Source organism: Acinonyx jubatus, chromosome A2 (genome assembly GCF_027475565.1).
Source record: "Acinonyx jubatus isolate Ajub_Pintada_27869175 chromosome A2, VMU_Ajub_asm_v1.0, whole genome shotgun sequence".
NCBI classification, from domain to species: Eukaryota; Metazoa; Chordata; class Mammalia; order Carnivora; family Felidae; genus Acinonyx; species Acinonyx jubatus.
Window position 1 is genome coordinate 63,830,463 of NC_069383.1, and position 25,425 is coordinate 63,855,887.

A 25,425-nucleotide genomic window follows, 5' to 3' on the forward strand; every position below is an offset into this window, starting at 1 on the left:
AAGTGAGATAATGAACAGTGGTGTTGAATTTGTTTATTTCTTTAATATACTTTACATTTCTAACCAAGATTATTGTTGAGTTTTCTCTAAATTACTTCAACCACATGATTTTCAAGAAGTGCATGGGGACTTGTTTGGGGGAGGATATAGCTGGGAAGACTAGCTTTTATTTGACCACATACTGAAAAGTAATCATTTTTAACAGACTGGGGTCTTTTTATCTTTCTGTTGTTTGTTATCTAAAAATACCTCCCAAGGTCGCTCTTCTAAATCAAGCAAGTTTGGAAATAATAGAGATTTGAGAACTTTAGGAGCATTATAACAAGTAATGCTTGATGATTCTTTATGGCACACTGTAACAGACAAAAAAAATTACTTACATTTTTTTTCCTAACCCACTTCTACATCACACCTATAATAAAGATAGTACGAACTTTATTCTATCTTGATTCACATGGAAAAATAAAAGTACATAAAAAAGTTCTAAGATAAATGGACTACTATTACTAGAGCCCCAGCTATTAGTATTATTTATAATTGCTACTCCCTTTTAAAAGGAGTCTCTTGCCAAAGGAATCATAAAAGCTACCGATTTTCACTTCTGCAGAGATGGATTTGTGGATATTAATGTCTCCTTTTGTCACATCTTTTTATTTTATTCAGCAAAGTCGAGAGAAAAGCTAAACTAGGCAGAACAAATAGAAGTTCTTTGACTTGTATGACAGAAAATTCCCCCAGGTGGAAGCTTCAAACAGCTATAATAAATCTTGATTTAGAGAAGTGTAATATTTCACAATAGAAGATATTTTATTTCCCTAAGCTGCTGTATTGCACATGCCTATATGGGAAGAGCAAGAAACATGAGATTTTTATTGATTGATAAAAATAGAGGGCTGATAGTTACTTAGGATCTGGGAAAAAAAAGGCTATAGGCTAATTTGTGAAATTAAGATAATTAAGATAAGGCTATAAATTGTAGGATGGTATTAGTACCTATGTCATAGGGACAACGTATGTAAGGTCCTTGTCACAATCAGTATGTATTCCATCAAATACCTACTATCATTGCCACCAGTGTTACTTTGCTTTTTTTAAGATTTTATTTTTAAGTAATTTCCAAACTCAACGTGGGGCTCAAACTCACAACCCTGAGAGCAAGAGTCGCATGCTCACCAACTGAGACAGCCAAGTGCCTCACTAGTGTTGCTTCTATCACTACTAATATACCTTAACCAACACAATATATTAATTAAAAGTATTTATATGTTACATTTAAATGATTTTCATTATATCAGAGGTTATTATCAATTAGAAATCATACTTTTTTCCCTACTCATTTTCACACCTGAATGTAATTTAATATAAATCACAATTAGTAGTCATCATAAACCTATTTGATAATTTTTAACAGATAAGCTTTAAGCAGCCAAGTCCTCATTCTAAACATTCCATTTTAGTTTATTTAAACAATCAATATTTAAATCTCTGATTTAAAGAAAGAAATCTCTGATTATTGGTTTCATGAAGAAATGCTGGAGCCCATCATCAGGTAACACCATGATGTAAGTAGGGTTTTGGAAATGTGCTTCAAGAAGTCACAGAGGGGCTGGACTGTAGAGGAATGGAATGTTGACAGAAAACATAGTTAGAAGGCTGCTGGAGCTATTCAGGGATAAAATGAGAAAGAATATGTCCATTTTTGAAATAGTATGAAATGAAATGAAAAAATACAGTAATACCCTACTTAGGCAGAAATTAAGTTTTGGCAGATCCTACTCATTCAAAACAAAGCTAAGCCTTTATTACTGGAACAAAACAATGACCACAAGCACATGCACAAGGAAATAACACTCAGCCCTATTCAAAGTCTATTTTTACTTTGCATATAAATCATGCAATCCATCCCAGGTTGCAAAGAAAGTATTTTTAAAATGAAGGAGAATTTGGGGCACCTGGGTGGCTCAGTCGGTTAAACATCCGACTTCAGCTCAGGTCAAGATATCAGGGTTCATGAGTTCAAGCCCCGCATCAGGCTCCATGCTGACAGCTCAGAGCCAGGAACCTGCTTCAGATTCTCTCTCTCTGCCACTCCCCCTGCTTGTGCTCTCTCTCTCTCTCTCAAAAATAAATAAATAAACATTTTTTTAAATGAAGGAAAATATAAATATATATAAAAGGACAAAAACTATTACAGTAATACCTCTAGGGAACATTTTAATCTAACATCATCATCATCAAGAGGAGTTTGGTTATAATTATAACTAACTCAACAAGAGACAGAAGTGTTTTTTCCAGAATTCTTGAGGGCTACAGATAGTCAATAGCAAAGTGAGGCTGATTCTCAAGAGGACAGCAGGAGAGCAGTGGGGAGAGAAAATGGCCAATCTTCCTAAGGGGCTGCCAGCAATAAGAAGTGCACAATTGGTAGGAGGCAGGAGAATCAGAGGGCATGAGAACTGAAGCAATGCCATGCAATCCCATGTCAACACTGTAATCCATGCACAGCTACAACCAGAATCAAAGTTCAGACGATGTCCACCTAAATTTCTGAAAGAGGATTTTGAGGACATCAACTTCCTGATTAATGAGAAAAGCCTAAGGTTTACTTACACAGTACTGTTTAAAATTTCTGTCACCTGAGACAAAATAGCTTAACAGTTCTAAGAAGTAATTTTGGAGTCAGGCAGATCTGAGTTTAAATCCTTATTTCACTTGGGTTGTAATACTTTGGACAAGATATTTAACCTCTCAGTCTTTCTTCATAATACTTTACTGGACTGTTATAAAGATGAAATAATATATCTAAAGTTGTATTAGTTATTGACTGCTATACAGCAAATTGCCCCAAAACTTAGAGGCTGAAAATTTATCATGTCACAGTCACTTTATTCAGTCCACATTCAAAGGAAAGGATGACACAAGGCATGAAATCCAGGAAGTGGGATCATTTGAGGTCATCTTGGAGGCTGCCTGCCAAAACTGTGTTTAGCAAAGTGCTAGCATATAATAAGAGCTCAATACATGCTACCTCCTATAACTATTATCTTCTGGAAAATTTACAAAACAGCTCTTTATTTACTGTTTGCAGATAAACGAGGTAAGACTTGTGCTCCGAATTCAAATAATGTCCTAAGGAGCAAATAAAATGGGATATACCCAAGTATGAAACTCAAACCAAAATATTATTCCATCAACTTATATCTGAACACAGAATATTAGAAATCATTTGTATCAGCAAAGAAGGGAGACAGAAGCAAAAGGCTGTGAGTAGGGTTAGCATCATCTATCCACTCTGAAGACTTGAAAAAGTGGCCTTTTCTCACCATGGCCACTAGATTCTTCCACTCTGAAACTGAAGACACCTGAATTAAGAAATACCCTGCTATCTCTCAAATGGTGATGAGGGGCAAAGAAAAATGAGTATCCTTTACCTGAGGAACTTGGCAGAATGGCTAGGCAATGATTTCTGTAAATCAAATCAGATTTCCTTCACAATAAGTGAATACAAGCTGTAGGAGAAAATGAAAGAGGAATTCAAAAATTTGATGGGCCAAATCCTGAACTATAACAACTGTCTCTCAAGTCTTTTCCAAGAAAATATTAAAGATGTCAAAAATGGGTCACTACCACTGTTATAAACATGAACAGCCCTCAGATAAGAATAATCTTGGATACTGTGGAAACCCTAAAAGTGACAAACTCAAATCCATTATGCTCTAAATGTATCACTGTCCCCAACCCACCCACCAGCAAAATGTCCTAAGACAGCTGCTAATTTAAAGGCAGAATTAATTATAAGTGACTTAGTGACAGATGCTCTGTGTTTGGACTCCAACTGAAGTCTCTATGTTCCGGGCACAATGCTGGTGTTCTACTCTAAAGATTTTGCTACAGCCATGCAGTGCTACTTGGCGGGTGGTTTGCTTGCAACCTGTTTGGGCATACCACTGTGACTTAGCCTAGTTTTCTGATCTTCCCAGTTTGCTGTCCCTCTTGCTAGCCCTTTTCTTCTTTCCCTATAGCTAAAGCACAGTCTTACTTGTCATAGTCCATCAAGACACAAGGAGAAAAAGGGATCCATACCAGATACATTTACCTGCCTTCCCTTTCTCTGTAAGCCAGACCAGGTACTTCAGACAGAAAGCACTGACCCTGCAAAGAGTTACTTCCTATTTGGGACTGTCACTGCTTCAGTAATTCACAGCTACTGTCTGTCAACAGTCCCACGTCCCCATAGACCATCGAATTCTTCATGCTAGAGAAGAAACCTAGAATGTTTTCATGTTTATTTTAAAATACATTTGAATCTTAGAAAAGTTAGAAATGCATAACATTTTTAAGGAGAAAATATATAAATGGAATACACTTTCTAGTCTAGTAGATGAATTATTTCAGAGTTCTCCATATCCTATATTTGGTAGAAGTCCTTGTTATTAGGATGCCTTTGCCTTAATTTTGTACCTTACATGCCTGGGGTAAGTGTTGGCCAATGATATTTTTATACTTTTTATTTTGATTAAGACATTCTTGAATTCAATTCAGCATATTTTGAAACCTGAATTGTAATATGTCATATAAGAAAACCCATGTTATTAATTATTTTTCTTTATAAAAATTAAGCTTCACCTATTGCTAAGTTTGGGGAAAATTATGGTGCTGGGGAAACTGTACTTTCCTTTTCTTGTCTAAGTCATATTTTTTAGATATGTTTGACTATAAATGTTACTCTTATCCCATATGTTTTGCCCACCAAAATTCTAGAAACTTAATTCTCTTTCATAGATTCCACTCCTCTAATTGTCATATTTTCTTTAAATAGGTTCTACACTCAATGTGGGGCTTGAACTCACCACCCCAAGACCAGGAGTCACATGCTCCACCAACTGAGCCAGCCAGGTGCCCACAGACTATTGTATTAACTTTGTGTAATCATTACATTTAACAATCATGACTTGCATAATATAACTCTAGAGTGCATAAAGTACACTCTAAATCCTTCCTGGTACCTGGATGGAAATTAAAGTACATCCCTTGACATTTTCTGGTACTTTTTAGGTAATAAAAAGTTCTATGGTCAAGTCTCCCAATACAGTTGCAGTAGAGTATTAGATGATTTATTCCCATAATGGTCAAAATTCAATCCTGCTTTAAAGTTAGAACAAATACCTCCTTTGAAACTTTTACATCAAGTTTTTGTACCTCACTTTGAAATACAGTATCCGTTTTCTCAGTGCTTCAACTGAAACTTCTATGACAACATCCTTTTCTTATGATCCCTTTCTCCTTATGTTCACAACTTTTAGAGGTTATAGAATTCCACAAATATTAGCTGTTAGTATTTTAGTGCACCTACTCTCCATGTCAGATGGAAAATAAAACAAATCTGATATGTCAACTGATTTATTCTGTTCATCTTTCAGAAAAAAAGTGCCTTATTTTTTGTTTTATCTTTTATTTACCACAAGGATCATATGCTTTCTCCAAGTGGTAACAACAAAAGGCCTACATTTCATCTGCAGGACCCTCATAGAATCCCACAGAAGACAATTTAATTCTAGTGAAACCTCACGAACTTTTTTTTTTTTCTTTTTTTTTTTTAGAATATTAGACCTACCCCTGCCTGCTTTCCCCCTTGGTATAGTCCTGTTCTACTATTCTGTAAATTACCCCATTCTAGTAGACATTCTGATTTTTCATCACTTCCCAAGTCTGTCCCCCACACACTATTACTATACTCCCTACCATAGTCTTATTCATCTTACTTCTCTTCATCAGTACCTTTGGCACCAAAACCTACTACCCTTACATAAATGAAAGCTTATCCAAACCTATATCTTAATGTGTGAAAACTCTTTTTCCTTCATTATTTTGGCTCATATCCTAACAGAAATTAAGCAGTGTACTGACATCGTATCTCTTACTGGCTTCTCTGTTAAAGGTTTTCCTGCCTCTGGCTCCTTCAACTCAGAGCAGACTAGAGATAAAAGGGCATCAGCTGTCTCTGTCCTTCTCTACCACTCACTGATCCATTCCACATGGCACTCAGAACAATTACAGGTCAAGCATGACATAACCACGCTTCGGGACACAGTTCCCCTACATGTTATGTACACTGCATCCACAGAATCTACTGTCTTCATAAAACCCAACCTTAAATCACTTATCTCCTGAACTTAGGGTACATTTCCTGCACCTCTTCTCCGAACTACAGATACAGAAATTATCTAGGTAATCCAGATGATCTGATTATCTATCCAAGTACACCACTATCATTTTTGTGCTCCTAAAACACAACTCTTTTTATACAACCCTTTGTCTAAGTACCTTTAGTGGCTACCCTTACATACAAGAGTAAATGCCAGTTTGGATTTGAGCTCTTGCACTATATAGACCTAGTATTACTGTATTGAAGATAGGGTTGCCAGATTTAGCAAAAAAAAAAAAAAAAAAAAAAAAAACCACACCAAAATAGAGGTTTATATGGCAATCCTTACTGAAGAATAAGCAACTGCAACAGTGAGACCATACTACTGCCAAACCAAACAAAAACTATGCTTGCTACTATTTAAAATTCTAAATAGTCAGTATAGCATGAACACTGACCAACTGGAATGGATGCAGATGGTTAACAAGCAATATGGCTCAGTCAGTGTTTCCCCATAACACATCAGCCGTCAGCACTTTCCAACTCATGCTGTGGTCCTCAAAAGAAATACCAGTGCCCTTTTCTTTATCCCTCCAAATATTATCCTTATTTTAAAGATTTCTTTAATGTTCTCTAAACTTTTCTGAACTAACCAAAGTAGTTTGAGTTTAGTAGCAAAGATCAAGATCAAAGATCATGCCCCCTTACTTGAATCTCTCTAACAAGGACTGCTTATGTGACTCACTTGAGATAATGCGGTCTGTGCAAAGCCAACTCTCCACAGATCTTTTGCATTTGGGCATATCTTACACACAGAGATACTGACTGCTTTTTGTTCTGGACTATCTTTTGAAGGATTATTGTACAGTAAACAGCCTTAGAAGACAGAGATAGTGTTTCCCTCTGGAGTGAAGTGAAGGCATGTTTACTGCTTATTTTTAAAAATTCAGGTTCCCTAGGCATAGGTTTACCTTTTTGTAACAAAACCCAGTGAGTGTTCAAGTATTCATCAGGCCCATGGGTTTTAGTTGTTTGGGACTTAGAAAGAAGGGTAACTGACTCAAATGTACTAATGCTTATATAGCCTGCTCTTCTATGAGTATTGAAGTCCTTGTTCTCCCACCTAAGAGTCTCATGTCTTCTGCCAGCATCCGTGAAACTATGACAAGCCAACTTGCAAGCTTACAAGTACAGTAAAATCTCAGATCCTTCACAGTTGTCGATACTCCCTTGTTGTTTAAATGCTTCATACATGTTGGGTGCCTGGGTGGCTCAGTCGGTTAAGCGTCTGACTTCAGCTCAGGTCATGATGTCACTGTTCATGAGTTCAAGCCCTGCATTGGGCTCTGTGCTCACAGCTCAGAGGCTGGAGCCTGCTTCGGACTCTGTGTCTCCTTCTCTCTCTGTTCCTCCCCCACTAGTGCTCTGTTGCTCTCTCTGTCTCAAAAAAAAAAACAAAAAAAAAAAACACCCTGGTGTGCCTGGGTGGCTCAGTTGGTTAAGTGTCCGACTTCAGCTCAGGTCATGATCTCTCGGTTTGTGAGTTTGAGCCCGGCGTCAGGCTCTGTGCGACACTCAGAGCCTAGAGGCTGCTTCAGATTCTGTGTCTCCTTCTCTCTCTGCCCCTCCCCAACTTGTGCTCTGTCTCTCTATGTCTCTCAAAAAATAAATAAATGTAAAAAATAAATAAATAAAAAAATAAACACCTAAACAAATAAATAAATGTTTCATACATGTAAATATAACACCTCCAACTAGATTATACTTAATTATTCAATTACCTTTCATTTAATGCACATAGTGACAATTACACAAAAAAATCTCATTGAATACTTTAACATATTTTGAGAGGAAAAACAAAAATGCAAAGGGGAAGAGGTTATAGAGAATGTTTGGAAAGACTATTAACAAAGAAGCCTTCTTGAGAAATTGGGCATTGGCTAGATCCAGACAAAGCAAAAGAATCAATAAGAACCTATCTCCAAGTCTGATTTCTGAATCTGTGCTCATATTGGAACTACCTGATTTGCAAAGAGTCTACCATCATTTATCATCCTTGCCATCCCCAACAAATTATTTAAATTCTCTTATATGTCCATTTGATAAAGTATTAAGGATTCCACTGCCATGAGGGCAGCAGAGTTGGGGTGGTAGCAGGAATTAGGAAGGCACAAATACAGAGCTTCTCGAAGCCTTGAACTAAAGCAGGATGGGCCAGAGTTAGCAATGATCAGGCTATAGACCTCCAAATAGCTATAGGCCATCTGATATTAACAATAAGCCTGTGTAATGACCCTGTGCTGGAGCTACAGTAGAACACTGCTGTCAAGTAGAAGTTCATGCACCAGAGAACTCTGCTACATGAAAACTACAACATTCATTTGAAAAAAAAAAATTTAAGCATACATTTTAAAATAGCTTGACATGAGAATGGCCTCAAGCTCCCTGTATTTATTTAGAGAGAGAAATTTGTAGTGTTGTTCACCACTGAAGCTCAGGTAGAAGTGTTCATATGATTACTAAATTGACCTCTCTAGTATTCCACAAGGGATCTGTGGTAAAACGTATAACCTCTGCCATTACAAAGAAATGCCATCAGAATGACACTTGGTTTTTAAGTAGTAAAGTCCACACTTGGAAAATCAAAACCTTTCTTGACCTGAAACTTTATATTCCAAATAGGCACATGATTATGAACTAAATGTCAAAATTTTTCTAGTCTCTTTCCCTGAATTGTTTTAGTTTCACAAGACAATTTTGGATGCCCTCATGCTGAGTCTCATCACTCCTCAGAACATTTAAATTAAAAACGTCTGACAGACAGACTTGGCTTATGAATTCATTTTCATAATGTTCAAATATCCACATCAAGGCTCTGTGTTTGATAAGTAGGATTTTTTGGAAAAAAAATAAAGCATATTATAAGCCAGCAGGAGTCATCCTGCTACTTACATTTTTATGCAAGAATTAGATTTGAGGAGATTCCTAGGTCAGTGTAATCAACTGCAATTTAAACTTTTTTTTCTTTTGTAGGACTAACCAACTTCTAGAAATGGACTATGATGACTTCCAAATGTAATGGAAAATTGCAGAAAAAAAAAGCTTTGCATTATGTTTTTCTGAAATCCTCAAGTTCCTTATCCTAAAATCTATAACTGACATATAAAAGGTGATTAAAGGAACAGGTTTATAAAACACATAATCTGTAAGTACTTTGCTTATCTCCTAAGGCCTAAAACTTGGACATCAACATAGTTTTCTTTGCTCAGTTCATCTCTGACTTCAGTCAGACTCTCAGCCTTAAGCTCCTCATTAGCTCCCAAGCCTCCAAAACTTACTCCAGCTGCCATGCTCTCTCTCCGTCCAACACCCCCAGGCTTCCAGGGTATGGCCATACTCAATGAATAAGAGTACCATGGTAAAGGGAAGTACCAACCATTTCACATATTACTCTTCTGAGTCCAAAAAAAAAAAATGTACCTCATCCCAGGCTCTTGAGAATTATTTTCTTAACACCAGAAGGTTATTCTAATAGCCACCTAATATAGTCCATGGCACATAACATGTACTCACTAGCTTTTAACTGAACTAATCATAATAATTTTAAGCAGACTAAGAGAGAAGATATTCCATTTCTCTCACATTTTGTACCATAGATACAGAGCCCGATAACAACAGACTGACAAATCTTGCATAGAGAAAGGGAGACCATATGTGGTTGAATATAACCAAAAATTAGGCTGAAGATGTTACTCAATAATTCACTGTAGAAGCAAATTTGAGCCACTTGATATTCATTATCAATTCTTTGGGTCAGATAAATTATCATAATAACCATAGACAATTTTAAGTACTTATTGCACACAACATATTGTGGTCATCATGCTACATACATGGCCTCTGCACTGGGTTATACCACATGTATTGGCCAAGACATGCTAGTTAATACTATGAAACAAATAGCCCTGAAATATCAGTGGCTTAAAACAGCAAAGAGATTTATTTCTGGCGCATATTGTACAGCCAGCAGGGACCAGCTGGAACTCACAGGATACTACGTCAATACTTGCTTCCACCATCTCTAAGAAAGGAAAGGTTACGGCAATTTTTGCATTGGTTTATAAAAGCTCCTGTCTAAAAAACTCACACATCACCTCCACTCACATTTTATTGGCCAAGCAAGTTACTTACTGACTTCAAGTGTGTCCAGAAGAAAAACCAGAACATTATTAACAGCCCTAATTACACCACCTTATAAAATATTAGAGCCTCAAGAGATCTTGGAGATTACCTTGTAATATCCTGTCATTTTATAGATGTGGAATGGAGACCTAGAGAGATGAGAGTCACACAGCCATCAATGGTAGGGCAAGAAGAAACAGCCTGCATCCTGCTATGGGAAGTTTACCCTCAAGCAATCATGCTATTGTAGGAAATATGTCTAGAATAATCATAGGTAAGACAGCATTTGCTAAGGAGGGCTATTTTGTTGGTTTATTTAGTTCGAAGAGTTTTACCATATGTTTTAGTTTGGTTCTGTTTTGTCCAGATATCTACCTACGATAGAACCTAAAAAGTTCATTAAATAAAGAACTTAAAATGACAACAAAGAATTAATTTAAAGTAACTGGAGCTAATATAGTAAGTTCAAACTACAATGATAGTAAAATATACTGCTGAGATAACCGAGGAACAAAGAACTTAAATAATTTGCCCAAGGCCATACATCTATTAAGTAGTACTACCTAGGATTTGAAGTTGTACATTCTGGCTAGAATCTACACTCTTAGTCTCTGCTATCTGAAACCACTACACTACATTTGAGGACATCATTTACCTGTTAATCTAAGTATGAAATAAATGCACACAACAATTTACAGTGTCTAATTTTAATTTCCAGTTTCTTCAGCAACATATGGTTAAAGGAAATGTCCCTGGCCTATCTAGGTTATTTCAATCTTTCCATTGTACCTTTTAAGTTTCTAGAGGGCAGAGATCAGGCCAATATCTTGCACTATGCCGGTAATGTAATTAATGCTTACTAAATATTTGTGGAGAGAATGAATTAATTCAAGTTCTCCATTGTTTCTGATTTATCATTGTCATTTATAACATCTAAATTAGAAGGTCTTTTATTAAAGAGTTAAAAAATTTTAATACACATTTCAAAAGCCTTTAGGTTCTTGGCTCAGGGAGGGGCCAAGATGGCAGAACAGCATGGAACTTTTTTTTGCCTCTCTTATCCCTGAAATACAGCTATATCAACAGCAAACCATCTTGCACACCTAGAAAAATGATTTGAGGACTAACACAACAATCTGCACAACTTGAACCACAGAACTCAGCATGTACCTGGCGTGAAAAGAACTGGGGGAGAGAGAAACCACAGAGAGTAGGGAGCTGTTTTTGCTTGTGGAAAGAGGATGGAGACAGTAGGGAGTACAGGAAAAGCACTCCCCCCCCCAAAAAAAAAGCAGCAGGAGAGAAAGAGAAAGAGTGAACTGAACAAAAAAGGCAGAAAGGAGAAAGGGACTGGAAGGGACTGAACAAAAAATGGGAGAAAGGAGAAAGGAGAGGGTTTAAATTCCATTAAGATGCTATAAACGGGAGTACAGAATCAGAAACTCCGCATCTTGATACCTGGCAGAGTTCTGGTGGGAAGGATGAATCCCTAGGAGCAGACAGCGAGGTCTGAGGGGTCCTCAGAACACACAGGGGAGAGGCATTTTCCCTGATGGCAGGGCATTTGGTAGAGGCTGTGCAGCCTCCCTACAGGCAAAGGTCCCAGCAGACCCTGGAGAACAGCCATATTCACTGATGTTGGAACAAGGACATTAAGGGTTCACCGAAGCCTGGCACAAGATGAGTGTTGTGATTTACCATAATCCATAAAATGCTTCTACTACACAATCTTGAAAACATTTTTTGGGGTGGGCTGGCACCTGGCCACAGTCTCTGGGCATCTGCAGCAGCACAGTTGCAAGAATATCCCAAGTTGCTGACTGGAATCAGGCCATTGCTCAGTGAGACCCTCCCCTCGAGGGGCTGAGTGGGTCAAAGCTTCAGGGTCCACAGAAGTGAGGGGTTTGGAAGCACAGCCCCATCTGAGATAAAACTGAAGAGGGAGATGCCACTTGGCAGGCTGATGGTTTGGTCGCGGGCAGTGTAGAAGTGGGAATGGATGGAAGCCGAAGACAAAGGAGGGGTGTGCAATTGCCCGTGGGCAAGCAGGGTTCTGTTACTAGAGACTGGGTAGCTGGGTGATGCCATTTTCACCATTCCCATGCATGTGCATGCATGCCTACATGCACCACAGCGATCCACCCTGTATAGTGAGCAGCAACATCTAGTGGAGAATAGAGCCTCTACACCAAGCCCCACCCAACTGAGCCAACCATGCTCTAGAGGAACAACACAAATCTCTCTGCCTGCTTAGTGTACAGACTATAAACTGCTTCATAGTTTGATTTCTAGGGAAAATTCATGTAATTTCAATCATATTTCAATCTGTTCACTGGTCCATCTATTAATTTTTTTTTCTTTTCCTTTTGTTTTCTTATTCTTAAATACAGAAAGAGAAAAAAATTATTTTTATTTTCCATTTTTATAAATAAGATTCTTGTTTAATTTTTTTCTTTTTTTGTAAATTTTTAAAATTCGATTTTATTTCATCAGTTCATTTTATTCTACTTTATTGTATTCGTTTTTTTAAAATTTTCAAACATTTTCCTTTTTTTTCCTTTTCTTTTCTTTCCCTTTTTTCTCTATTCTCTCAAGCTTCTTTCAACAACCAGACCAAAACACACATAGGAACTAGCATCCTTTATTTGATTTTTTTGTGCTGTTTTTAATTTTTTTATTTTTATTTTATTCCTTGTTTTATTAACACTTTTTCTTCTTTCAAGATCACAAAATGAAGGAATGCACCCCAAAATAAAGAGCAGGAAGAAATGACAGCCAGGGAATTAATCAACACACACACAAGCAAGATGTCTGACCCAGAATTTAGAATCACAATAATAAGAATACTAGCTGGGGTTGAAAATAGGTTAGAATCCCTTTCTGCAGAGATAAAAGAAGTAAAAGCTAGTCAGGATGAAATAAAAAATGCTATAACTGAGCTGCAATCTCAAACGGATGCCAAAGCAGCAAGGATGGATGAAGCAGAGCAACATCAGCAATACAGAAGACAAACTTATGGAGAATAATGAAGCAGAAAAAAAAAAAAAAAGAGGGAAACTAAGGCAAAAGGGAACTATGTAAAATTAGAGAACTCAGTGACTCATTAAAAAGGAATAACATCCAAATCATAGGGGTACCAGAAGATGAAGAGAGGAAAAAAAGAAGTAGAAGGTTTATGTGTGCAAATTATAGCAGAAAACACTCCTAAACTGGAGAAAGACACAGATATCAAAATCCAGGAAGCATAGAGAACTCCCATTAGATTCAACAAAAACTGACCACCAACAAGGCATATCATAGTCAAATTCTCAAAATACTCAGGCAAGGAAAGAATCATGAAAGCAGCAAGGGAAAAAAGTCCTTAACCTACAAGGGACGACAGATCAGGTTCCCAGCAGACCTATCCATAGAAACTTGGCATCATGGAAAGAGTGGCAGGATATAGTCAATGTGCTGAATCAGAAAAACATGTGGCCAAGAATTCTTTATTGAGCAAGTCTGTCATTCAAAATAGAGAGACAATTTTCCTGAACAAAAACTAAAGGAGTTGGTGACCACTAAACCAGCCTCACAAGAAATTTCAAGGGGGGACTCTCCGAGGGGATAAAAGATAAAAAAAAAAAAAAAAAAAAAATAGGAAAGACCAAAAGCGATAAAGACTAAAAAGGACCAGAGAACACCATCAGAAACTCCAACTCTACAGGGAACATAATGGCAATAAATTCCTATCTTTCAGTACTCACTGTAAATATCAATGGACTGAATGATCCAATCAAAAGACACAAGGTAACAGATGGATAAGAAAACAAGATCTATCTATATGCTGTTTACAAGTGACCTACTTTAGACCTACAGACACCTTCAGATTGAAAGTAAGGGGATGGAGAACCATCTATCATGCTAACAGTTGCCAAAAGAAAGCCAGAGTAGCCATACTTATATCAGAAAATCTAGATTTTAAAATATAGACTGTAACAAGAGATGAAGAAGGGCATTATATCATTATTCAGGGGTTGATCCACCAAGATCAACAAGTGTAAACATTTATGCTTCAAAAGTGAGAGCACCCAAATATGTAAATGAATTAATCACAAACATAACAACACTCATTAATACAAATACCACAATAGTAGGGGACTTCAATACTCTTACTTAAGCAATGGACAGATCATCTAAACAGAAAATCAACAAGGAAACAATGGCTTTGGATGATACACTGGACCAGATGGACTTATCAGATATATTCATAATATTTCATCCTAAAGCAGCAGTATACACACTCTTCTCCAGTGCACATGGAACATTCTCCAGAATAGATCACATAATGGGACACAAATCAGCCTTCAACAAGTACAAAAAGATCAAGATCATACCGTGTGTATTTTCAGAACACAATGCTATGAAACTCGAAATCAACCACAAGAAAAAATGTCGAAAGACAGCAAATACTTGGAGACTAAAGAACATCCTACTAAAGAATGAATGGGCTAACCAAGAAGTTAAAGAGGAAATTAGAAAGTACATGGAAGCCAATGAAAAGGATAACATCACAGCCCAAAACCTCTGGGATGCAGCAAAGGCGGTCATAAGAGGGAAATATATAGCATCCAGGCTTTCCTAAAGAAGGAAGAAAGGTTTCAGATACACAAATTAACCTTATATCTTAAAGAACTAGGAAAAGAACAGCAAATAAAACCCCAAACCAGTAGAATACAGGAAATAATAAAGATAAGAACAGAAATCAATGCTATTGAGACCAAAATAATGGTAGAACATATCAATGAAACCAGGAGCTGGTTCTTTGAAAGAATTAACAAAATTGATAAACACCTGGCCAGTGTGATCAAAAAGAAAAAGGAAAGGACACAAATAAATAAAATCAAAAATAAAACAGGAGAGATCACAACCAACACAACAAAAATACAAACAATAATAAGAGAATATTATGAGCAATTATACACAAGTAAAATGGGAAATCTGGAAGAAATGGACAAATTCTTAGAAACACATAAACTACCAAAACTGAAATAAGAAGAAATAGAAAATTTGAACAGACATTTAGCCAGTAAAGAAATTGAATTAGTAATCCAAAATCTCCCAAAAAACAAGAGTCCAGAGCCAGATGGCTTTCCAGGGGAATTCTACCACCATTTAAAAAGAGTTTGGGAATGCAAGCTGGTGCAGCCACTCTGGAAAACAGGATGGAGGTTCCTCAAAAAACTAAAAATAGAACTACCCTACAACCCAGCAATTGCACTACTAGGTATTTATCCAAGGGATATAGGTGTGCATGTTTCACTGCGGACACATGTACCCCAATGTTTATAGCAACACTATCAACAATAGCGAAAGGATGGAAAGAGCCCAAATGTCCATCGATGGATGAGCCCAACAATATACCAAGAAGATGTGGTATATACATACATATACATATACATATACATATACATATGTGTGTATATATATATATATATATATATATATATATATATATATATATAATGGAGTATTACTCAGCAATCAGAACGAAATCTTGCCATTTGCAACTACATGGATGGAACTGGAGGGTGTTATGCTAAGTGAAATTAGTTAGAGAAAGACAAAAATCATATGACCTCACTCATATGAGGAATTTAAGACATGAACATAAGGGAAGGGAAAGGAAAATAATAATATAAAAACAGGAGGAGGACAAAACATAAGAGACTCTTAAATACAGAGAACAAACTGGAGGTTACTAGAGGGGTTATGGGAGAGGGGATGGGATAAATGGGTAAAGGGCACTAAGGAATCTACTCCTGAAATCATTGTTTCACTATATACTAACTAATATGGATGTAAATTTTAAAAAAATAAAAAATAAAATAAAATAAATATTCAAAACATAATTAAATGAGAGTAAAATATATGCTTTGTATATGTATTTAACAGCTTTTAAGAAAATATATATAAATGGTTGTGAATACTAAATTAATGCCTACATAGATACTTATATTAATTCTATGGGAAGTAAAAAGCAAAAAAAAAAAAAAAAAAAAAAGTTAACACCTATTCTCTTGAATGTGTTCCAAAAAATAGAAATGGAAAGAAAACTTCCAAACTCTTTCTATGAAGCCAGCATTACCTTGTTTCCAAAACCAGACAAAGATCCCTCTAAAAGGAGAACTATAGACCAATTTCCCTGATGAACATGGATGCAAAAATCCTCAACAAAATACTAAAATACATTAAAAGAATTATTTACCACCACTAAGTGGGATATATACTCAGGATGCAGGGCTGGTTCAATATCCACAAAACAATCAATGTGATTCATCACATCAATAAAACAAAGGACAAGAACCACATGATCCTCTCAATAGATGCAGAGAAAACATTTGACAAAATATAGCATCCTTTCTTGATAAAAACCCTCAAGAAAGTAGGGACAGAAGGATCATACCTCAAAATCATAAAAGCCATACATGAAAGACCCAATGCTAATATCATCCTCAATGGGGAAAAACTGAGAGCTTTTCCCCTAAGGTCAGGAACAAGACAGGGATGTCCACTCTCACCACTGTTATTCAACATATATTGGAAGTCTCAGCCTCAGCAATCAGACAACACAAAAGAATAAAAGGCATCCAAATCGGCAAGGAGGAAGGCAATCTTTCACTCTTTGCAGACAACATGATACTCTAAATGGAAAACCAAAAGGATTCCACCAAAAAACTCCTAGAACTGATCCATGAATTCATCAAAGTCACAGGATATAAAATCAATGCAAAGAAATCGGTTGCATTCCTATACATTAATAATGAAGCAACAGAAAGAGAAATCAAGGAATGATCCCATTTACAATTACACCAAAAACCATAAAATATCTAGGAATAAACCTAACCAAAGAGGTGAAAAATCTATACACTGAAAAGTATAAAAAGGTAATGAAAGAAATTGAAAACAAAAAAATGGAAAAATATTCCATGCTCCTGGATAGGAAGAACAAGTATTGTTACAATGTCAATACTACCCAAAGCAATCTACATATTCAATGCAATCCCTATCAAAATAACATCAGCATTCTTCACAGAGCTAGAACAAACAATCCTAAAATGTGTATGGAATCAGAAAAGACTCTGAATAGCCAAAGCAATCCTAAAAAAGAAAACCAAAGCTGGAGGCATCACAGTCCCAGACTTCAAGACATATTACAAAGCTGTAATCATCAAGACAGTGTGGTACTGGCACAAAAGCAGACACTCAGATCAATGGAAACAAATAGAGAACCCAGACATGGACCCATGAACATATGCCCAACTAATCTTTGACAAAGCAGGAAAGAATATTCAGTGGAATAAAGACAGTCTCTTCTGCAAGAGAGCACTCTTTCTGGTGCTGGGAAAATGGGACAGCGACAAACAGAAAAATGAAGCTGGACCACTTTCTTACTCCATACGCAAAAATAAACTCAAAATGAATAAAAGACCTAAACATAGGACAGGAAGCCATCAAACTCCTCGAGGAGGAAGCAGGCAAAAACCTCTTTGGCCTCGGCTGCAGAAACTTCTTATTCAACAAGTCTCCGGAGGCAAAGGAAACAAAAGCAAAAATGAACTACTGGGACCTCGTCAAAATAAAATCTTCCGCATAGCAAAAGAAACAATCAACAAAACTAAAAGGCAACCAATGGAATGGGAGAAGATATTTGCAAATGACATATCAGATAAAGGGGTAGTATCCAAAATCTATAAAAACTTATCAAACTCAACACCCAAAAAACAAATAATCCAGTGAAAAATGGGCAAAAGACATGAATACACATTTTTCCAAAGAAGACATCCAGATGGCAAACAGACACATGAAAAAATGCTCAACATCACTCATCCTCAGGGAGATACAAATTAAAACCACAAAGAGATACCACCTCATACTAGTCAGAATGGCTAAAATAAACAACTCAGGCAACAACAGATGTTGGCAAGGATGTGGAGAAAAGGGATCCCTTTTGCACTGCTGGTGGGAATGCAAACTGGTGAAGCCACTCTGGAAGACAGCATGGAGGTTCCTCAAAAAATTAAAAATATTTAACTACCCTATGACCCAGCAATTGCACTACTAGGTATTTATCCAAGGGATACAGGTATACTGTTTCAAAGGGGTACATGCACCCCAATGTTTAAAGCAGTGCTACCGACAATAGCCAAAGTATAGAAAGAGCCCAAATGTCCATCAGTGGATGAATGGATAAAAAAAGAAGTGGTATATACATACAATGGAGTATTACTCAGCAATCAAAAATAATGAAATCTTGCCATTTGCAACTATGTGGATGGAACAAGAGGGTATTATGCTAAGCAAAATTAGCCAGTCAGAGAAAGACAAATATCATATGACTTCACTCATATGAGGAATTTAAGATACAAAATAGATGAACATAAGGGAAGGGAAGCAAAAATAATATATAAACAAAAGGAGGGGGACAAAACATAAGAGACTCTTAAATACAGAGAACAAACTGAGGGTTGCTGGAGAGGTCATGGGTGGAGCGATGGGGTAAATGTGTAAAGGGCATTAGGGAGGACACTTGTTGGGATGAGCACTGGGTATTATACATAGGGGATGAATCACTGGAGTCTACACCTGAAATCATTATAGCACTGTATGCTAACTAACTTGGATGTAAATAAATAATAAAGCCTTTAGGTTCTTGGTCTGAAACACTGATACAGTCTTTAACAACTGTTCATTTTTGCCAATGTATGTTCGAGATTTTGGTTGTATATGTTGCCCCCAAAATAGCTTTTGCCCTATTGCCCTATTGCCCTATATTTGCTTTTTACCTCTCCCATGCTGGTTTCCTTTGGTATCATGTCCTGTAACCTCCATGTGCACTTTTAAGCATCCCAAGGAAAAAATTCTGAGTTTATGAAAAGAAATTCAGTTGACTACTACACAATTATACATGAATTCCCCAACGCCCCCTAGTGTTTTCCAGAATCCAAGCTGAGGGACTGGAGAAACAGGTCAGCGAAGTCTGGTACTAAACAGAAGATGCACAAAAGTCACCATTTCATGTAGGCAGGTACACTGGAAATTTCTGTTTCCTTAGATGTATTGATCACCAATTGTAACAAAATAGGCAGAATTCAGGCAGAGGAGGGAAAAATAGAGAAAAAAAAGAAACTAAGAAAGACTATTATATCCTAAACTGTCCATATCAGAAGAGAGATCATGTAACAACTCCTTTTCTGGTTATTATAGTAAGTACCTGTTTCCTAATGAACTCAGCTTTGATAACTAATATGAAGTTTTTAAAGAATTGAAAAAATTAGCTTAGAGAGAATTTCTCAAATTGTGCTCCCTTGCCTAAGTTTTTCTCAAAATACTTATGCACACTTCATCTTAAATGAGGTTTTTGATCAAATAGACAAGAAAAAAGTTGAGTTTAAAATAATTAAATGGTTTTCTTTGTAAGACTGCTCAGATATTTTTCAATACACACAACTATATGAATAGAAATTTATAGGGTACCTTAAATTGACTGTATTTTCTTATCCTTTTACACCAGCTTTTGCATGTTCATCCATCTATAGAAAATGTGTATTTGTTGAACCATATGTGACAAGTAATTTTCTTTCAAATTCAAAACTGAGGACTTAAATTTTCCAAAAGCCCTATTGTTGAGAATCTATGTGTCAAATAAACATGCCATTTTAATAGTCCTTCTAAGCATATACTGCACTCTCCCTCTCTCTCACATACATGCACATACACACACATACACACACACACACAATCAGTAAACTTCATGTATCTTGTTTGGGGAATTGATCATAATATTTTGTATTTCTTTACTTGGCAGGATCTTTCCGTGAGTTGGATGCTGACTTTCTACCTAATTAATGCACAAGAATGACTAATATAATTTATCAGTTCTACAAGGTCCGGTAATGTGCTCAAAATTCATGATCTCTTCCATTATTCTCTTTCCCTCTGATTATTAGAGCCAGAAGAGCTAAGTTCAATTATTGTCACTGTCACTTACTCATGTAACTTGGGCAAATTATTTCATCTTTGTTAGTCTGTTTCCTCCCTTACATTATGAATAGTAATACTTCTTTTGAGAGTACTTATGAGATTAAATGAGCACATTTTTAATAGAGGGCTAGCACAACTCATTAACAGGAAGTATTCCACAGATGCTACTTCCCATTATTCTGTCACACCATCCACCTCATCCCCACCTCCCTTTCACCTCATCATTAATCTCCCTAAATCTTTAAAAAAAACCTTTTTTTAACATTCATTCATTTTTGAGAGACAGAGTGCAAATGGGTGGGGCAGAGAGAGAGGGAGACACAGAATCCAAAGCAGACTCCAGGCTCTGAGCTGTCAGCACAGAGCCCAACGTGGAACTCAAACTCACAAACCATGAGATCATGACCTGAGCCGAAGTTAGACGCTTAACTGACTGAGCCACTGAGGCACCCATCCCTAAATCTTTTAGTAAGAAAATAAAATATTCCACAGCATACTGTGTATTCTTTCTAAATCAGTGAATCAATTTCTAAATTGTGTATCCAACTGGTACAGTGAAGTTCTCTTCACAGGCAGTAAAATTAGAAGGGAAAACCAAAGGTACTACCATGCCATAGTGGGATACATTTATTCAGTCATCTCTATTCTAATCCTTTCAACCATAACCATAAGGAAAAGATGCAACATTTCCTTCACTGAAAGGATTACAGACAAGCCTTATGCGAAGATGTCTAAGGTTTGTTGACTTATGGGCTCATACCTTATCTTATTTAAAGCAAAAATGTAGGTGATCTAACCTAGAGAATTGTTGAAATACTATATTGTACCCTTGAAACTAATGTGACACACTATGTTAATTATACTTGAATAAAAAAATTTTTTAAGTAATCTATCTATTCTGCATACCTCATTGACAAAGATATTATGATTATTGTTTACTTTGGTGCTGGTGAGAATGCAGTAAAAGGTTACTAATACTAAAAAAAAAAGGGAGAGAGAGAGAAAGAAGAAACATAAATGACTAATTTTAAGTTGTCACAAACTTGTCACAAAAGTGGAATTTCCTTGGGGCGCCTGGGTGGCTCAGGTGATTAAGTATCTGACTTCGGCTCAGATCATGATCTCACGGTGTGTGTTGAGCCCCACATCGGGCTCTGTGCTGACAGCTCAGAGCCTGGAGCCTGCTTTGGATTCTCTGTCTCCCTCTCTCTCTGCCCCTCCCCCATTCATGCTCACTCGCTCTCTTTCTCTCTCTCTCTCAAAATAAACATTAAAATAAATAAATAAATAAATAAATAAATAAATGTGGACTTTTCTTTCAATTGTAAAATACGGAGTCAGTGACATTTCAGAAAGCCCTAAGTTATGATATGATAGCACCAATTTATGAGGGGCAACTCTGGTCACTTCATCCTTTGGTCCTCTGGTCTCTACTGAACTAGTTGCAAATAAAAGCCGCTTCTTATTGTGACTACAGTTATTTGCACAAACGGAATTATTTTGCTTCTTCTCTGTTATGACATCTTGTTTTGGAGATCGACTTGTTTTCACTCAACTTCCCACTCTGCCACAGACAATTTTGCATCACAATATCTGCTACTTCATTAAAGTAGAGTGGCATTACTGCTTGCCTGCATCAGTTTGAGAGCTCTTCTCTTGTTCTGAAAACCTTCAGCTTCACATAACACATGCATATGAAAAAAGAATTACCTCTAAAGCACCACCACCCCCGCTCCCCCCACACACACAGAATCCAAAGATTTATACCTCTTTCTTAGTGGTAATGGGTTCAATGAATAGCTATTTGTTTTTCACTTAGAAGAAAAAATCCTGATATTCTTCAGCTACTTCAAAGGGGCTCCAGGATGCTATAGTGTCAAGATTTTTCTCCTCTTCTGGTGAGATGTCTTACCAACACTTCCAGGGTTTCTTCTATTTTCCTTTCTCCTCATAGCATCAGGATGTGATAAATGTTGTAAACCAACATGACATTCAGTGGGACAGTGATACAGCTACATTTCCTTTAGACAAAATTGTAGCATAATGCTGGACAACTGATCAGACCCTGAGGCAAAACAATGAGTGTACTATTTTCCCTGCCAGGTAAGAACAAACTGATTCTGTTTGTTTTTTTATTTTTATTTTTACTTACTGGACAAAGAGAGAAAATAGTCACCAGTTTAATAGCTACACAACAAATTCAATGGGCTGTCATGATTCTCCCGACTTAGGAGACCTCATCAAGAAAAAGCAACTATAATTGAATTCACCACCTGATTAAGCTTATAATAATCTACCATCATTCTCCAAGATACATCTGTCTTCTGCATTAATCTAACTGGGGATGTGATAAGAATCATCAATCTTCATCTTTCAAGCCTTTAGTAGTCAGTAGTGGAACTAACATCTACAGTTTCCCCAGAGACACAGAGTTGATTTTGGTTTATTCTTTTGGAAAAGGAATAGAAATTTCAGGTGCTTCTACTTTGTCATTTCAACCACAATGGAATTCATACCAGTTGTTCTCAACCCACAGCAAAACTGTGATTCAGAAAAGTATATTTATATTTATGTTTTCTTTGTGCTCCTTACACCCAACTTTATAGATTTAATGCTGCATTTATAACATCTCCTATAAACAAAGCTTGAGAAGATGTTACTGTTGTTTGCCCTTTGAAACAGATTCATGTTTACATGAAAAAGAAAGATCATAAGCATCAAACAGAACCAAACAGATTTCTAATTGTAAACTAATCATTTCCTAAAGCACATGTGACCTAGTCCACAATAATGTTTCTAAGCTTCAGTTTTCTCATCTATAATAGGGTGATAAGTGTAAAGATTTATGAGGCAAAGTCACTGAACATAGGCATTTATAGTAACCACAGGCAGGGTTGTAAAGCACACGCTGATCCAATTCTCCAAGGCTTCTACTTTTCCTTCAGAGTTTTCTGGGAGACACTCTGTTCCCCTTCTCTGCTTTAGGCTAAATTCCCTCTTATGTATATTCCCTTAACACCATCTCTCTCCACTTTCTAGTGTTTGCCTCAGTTGTTATTTTATATTCATTTTTGTATTTACTTGAGTGTTATCTATCTTTATCAATGCCCTCTATGCCCTGTGAGAGGAAGCCATGACTGCTTTAGCTCATCTTTGTATTCTTCGTGCTTAGCATAGGGCCTGACCATTCCAGACACTTAAAAATTAGTTGAGGGGCCCCGGGGTGGCTCAGTCAGTTAAGCCTCCGACTTTGGCTCAGGTCATGATCTCATGGTTCGTGAGTTCCAGCCCCACTTCCAGCTCTGTGCTGACAGCTCAGAGCGTAGAGCCTGGAGCCTGTTTTGGATTCTGTGTCTCCCTCTTCCTCTGCCCCTCCCCTGCTCATGTTCTGTCTCCCTCTCTCACTCTCAAAAATAAACATTTTTTAAAAATTAAAAAAAAATAGTTGAATGGGGCACCTGGCTGGCTGAATCAGTAGACCATGTGATTCTTGATCTTGGGGTTGTGAGTTCAAAACCCTGTGTTGGGCATAGAGCTGACTTAACAAAAAACAGCTGAATGAATGAATATCACAAAGGAACAACTAATGAGTACTTACTATGGGTAATACTCCATGCTTTATGTACACCACACATGTAACACCCAAACATCCTTTATATTTCTTCATTATAAATATGAGAAAGTGAGATTTAGAAAGGGCTCAATGCTAAATTTTTTCTATTTTCCTCATTGGTCTGAGTATTCTCTTCCCACAATAGCTTTATCACACAAAAATCTCAGGTGCATGATACCCTCCAGTGCAACACAGCTAACTTGGGAACTCTAGTCTGCATCAGAAACATCTGAAAGCTAGTTTAAGTACCTCTGTCATGCACAGAGATTCTATTCTGTAGTTCAGGAGAGAGACCCAAGTATATATGTTTTTATAAAATTCCTCAGGTGATGCTGATGCTAATGCAAAGACTATTCATATGTCGCTTCAGAAATTTTTAAACCTAGGACTCTAGAGTTAGGGAAGTAATCAGGTGGTGGGTTGGAATGTTTAGTGGTAGATCACAGAGAACTTCAAAGGAAAGTCTTAGGGAAGAGAAATTCTTAGTCTTGGAATCTGACCTCCAGTATTCTGAAATGTCTAAGTGTTCTGTGGTAAGACATTGTTAACTAGTACTGTGATAGGCAAAGAAACCATCAACACTGACAACTTAAAAAATGCATACTAGAAAGTTGGCTTCCTAGGCTGAGAAATCTTGATTCTTTTTAAATAAAAGAACCACTAAAATTATTTATGGGAACTGTTTTACATTCATGCCTAATTACCATGCAGCCTAATGGCATTTGTATGAACTCCTAAATGCATGTGAGAATGTCTGTATAATTGAAACAGTGATCTCTGTTAACCTTGGTCTTTTTAGGTTATTTCCCTAGAACCATAGATATTTGATCACAACTTTAAAACAAATAGTAAAGGTCTGATTGACATATATATATTTAGGGTGATTGTTTTGGATTAATTTATTTATTGTGATTGTTTCTGGAATTGTCCTATACACTTCTGGAAAGAGAAAACTGGCATATACTTTCTAGAGGGCAATTTGGCATCTGTGAGAAAGACAACTGAAGATTTTGGAGATGGACACAAAATAATCCATGCCCTTCTAAACATTCCATATGGTATCTCTAGGCAAGGGACAAAGGAGACTTATATGCCTCACTGGAGCACATTTCAAATGCTAACATAACATAGGACTTTATATATAAGAATGGGCACTTTCACTCTATGAGTTAAATGATATACCTTGCCTTTGTCTTGGAGATTATCAGATTATTTTTCCGTAAAATATGTGCCAAGGTCTCTATGAAAAACAAATAGAATTTTCCCCTTACACATTCAACCCATGTATCCCTTTTATATAATTCTCTTGGTTCCTCAAGTATTGACATTTGGACAGTAAAATGAAACTCAACAAATTGAGCTAAAAATAAATAAATTATCAAATAAAAAAAACAAATCTGATTTTACAGATTTCAAGCTTCAGGCAACTCTTCTTCTTTAAAATAATATAGATGTTTGGGGCGCC

At 36.7% G+C, this 25,425-nt stretch overlaps 1 long non-coding RNA gene across 1 annotated transcript in view; it reads right to left on the reverse strand.

The window, feature by feature from the left end:
- Positions 1–329: 329 nt before the first annotated feature.
- The window catches only part of LOC128314632 (uncharacterized), a 30,637-nt gene continuing 5,541 nt past the window's right edge, over positions 330–25,425 (reverse strand). Inside the window, exons 2-3 of the long non-coding RNA XR_008296493.1 lie at positions 3,432–3,509; positions 330–1,611 (exon numbers count right to left, since the gene is read on the reverse strand). This is a non-coding gene — a long non-coding RNA (uncharacterized LOC128314632). The remainder of the gene's footprint in view (positions 1,612–3,431; positions 3,510–25,425) is intronic.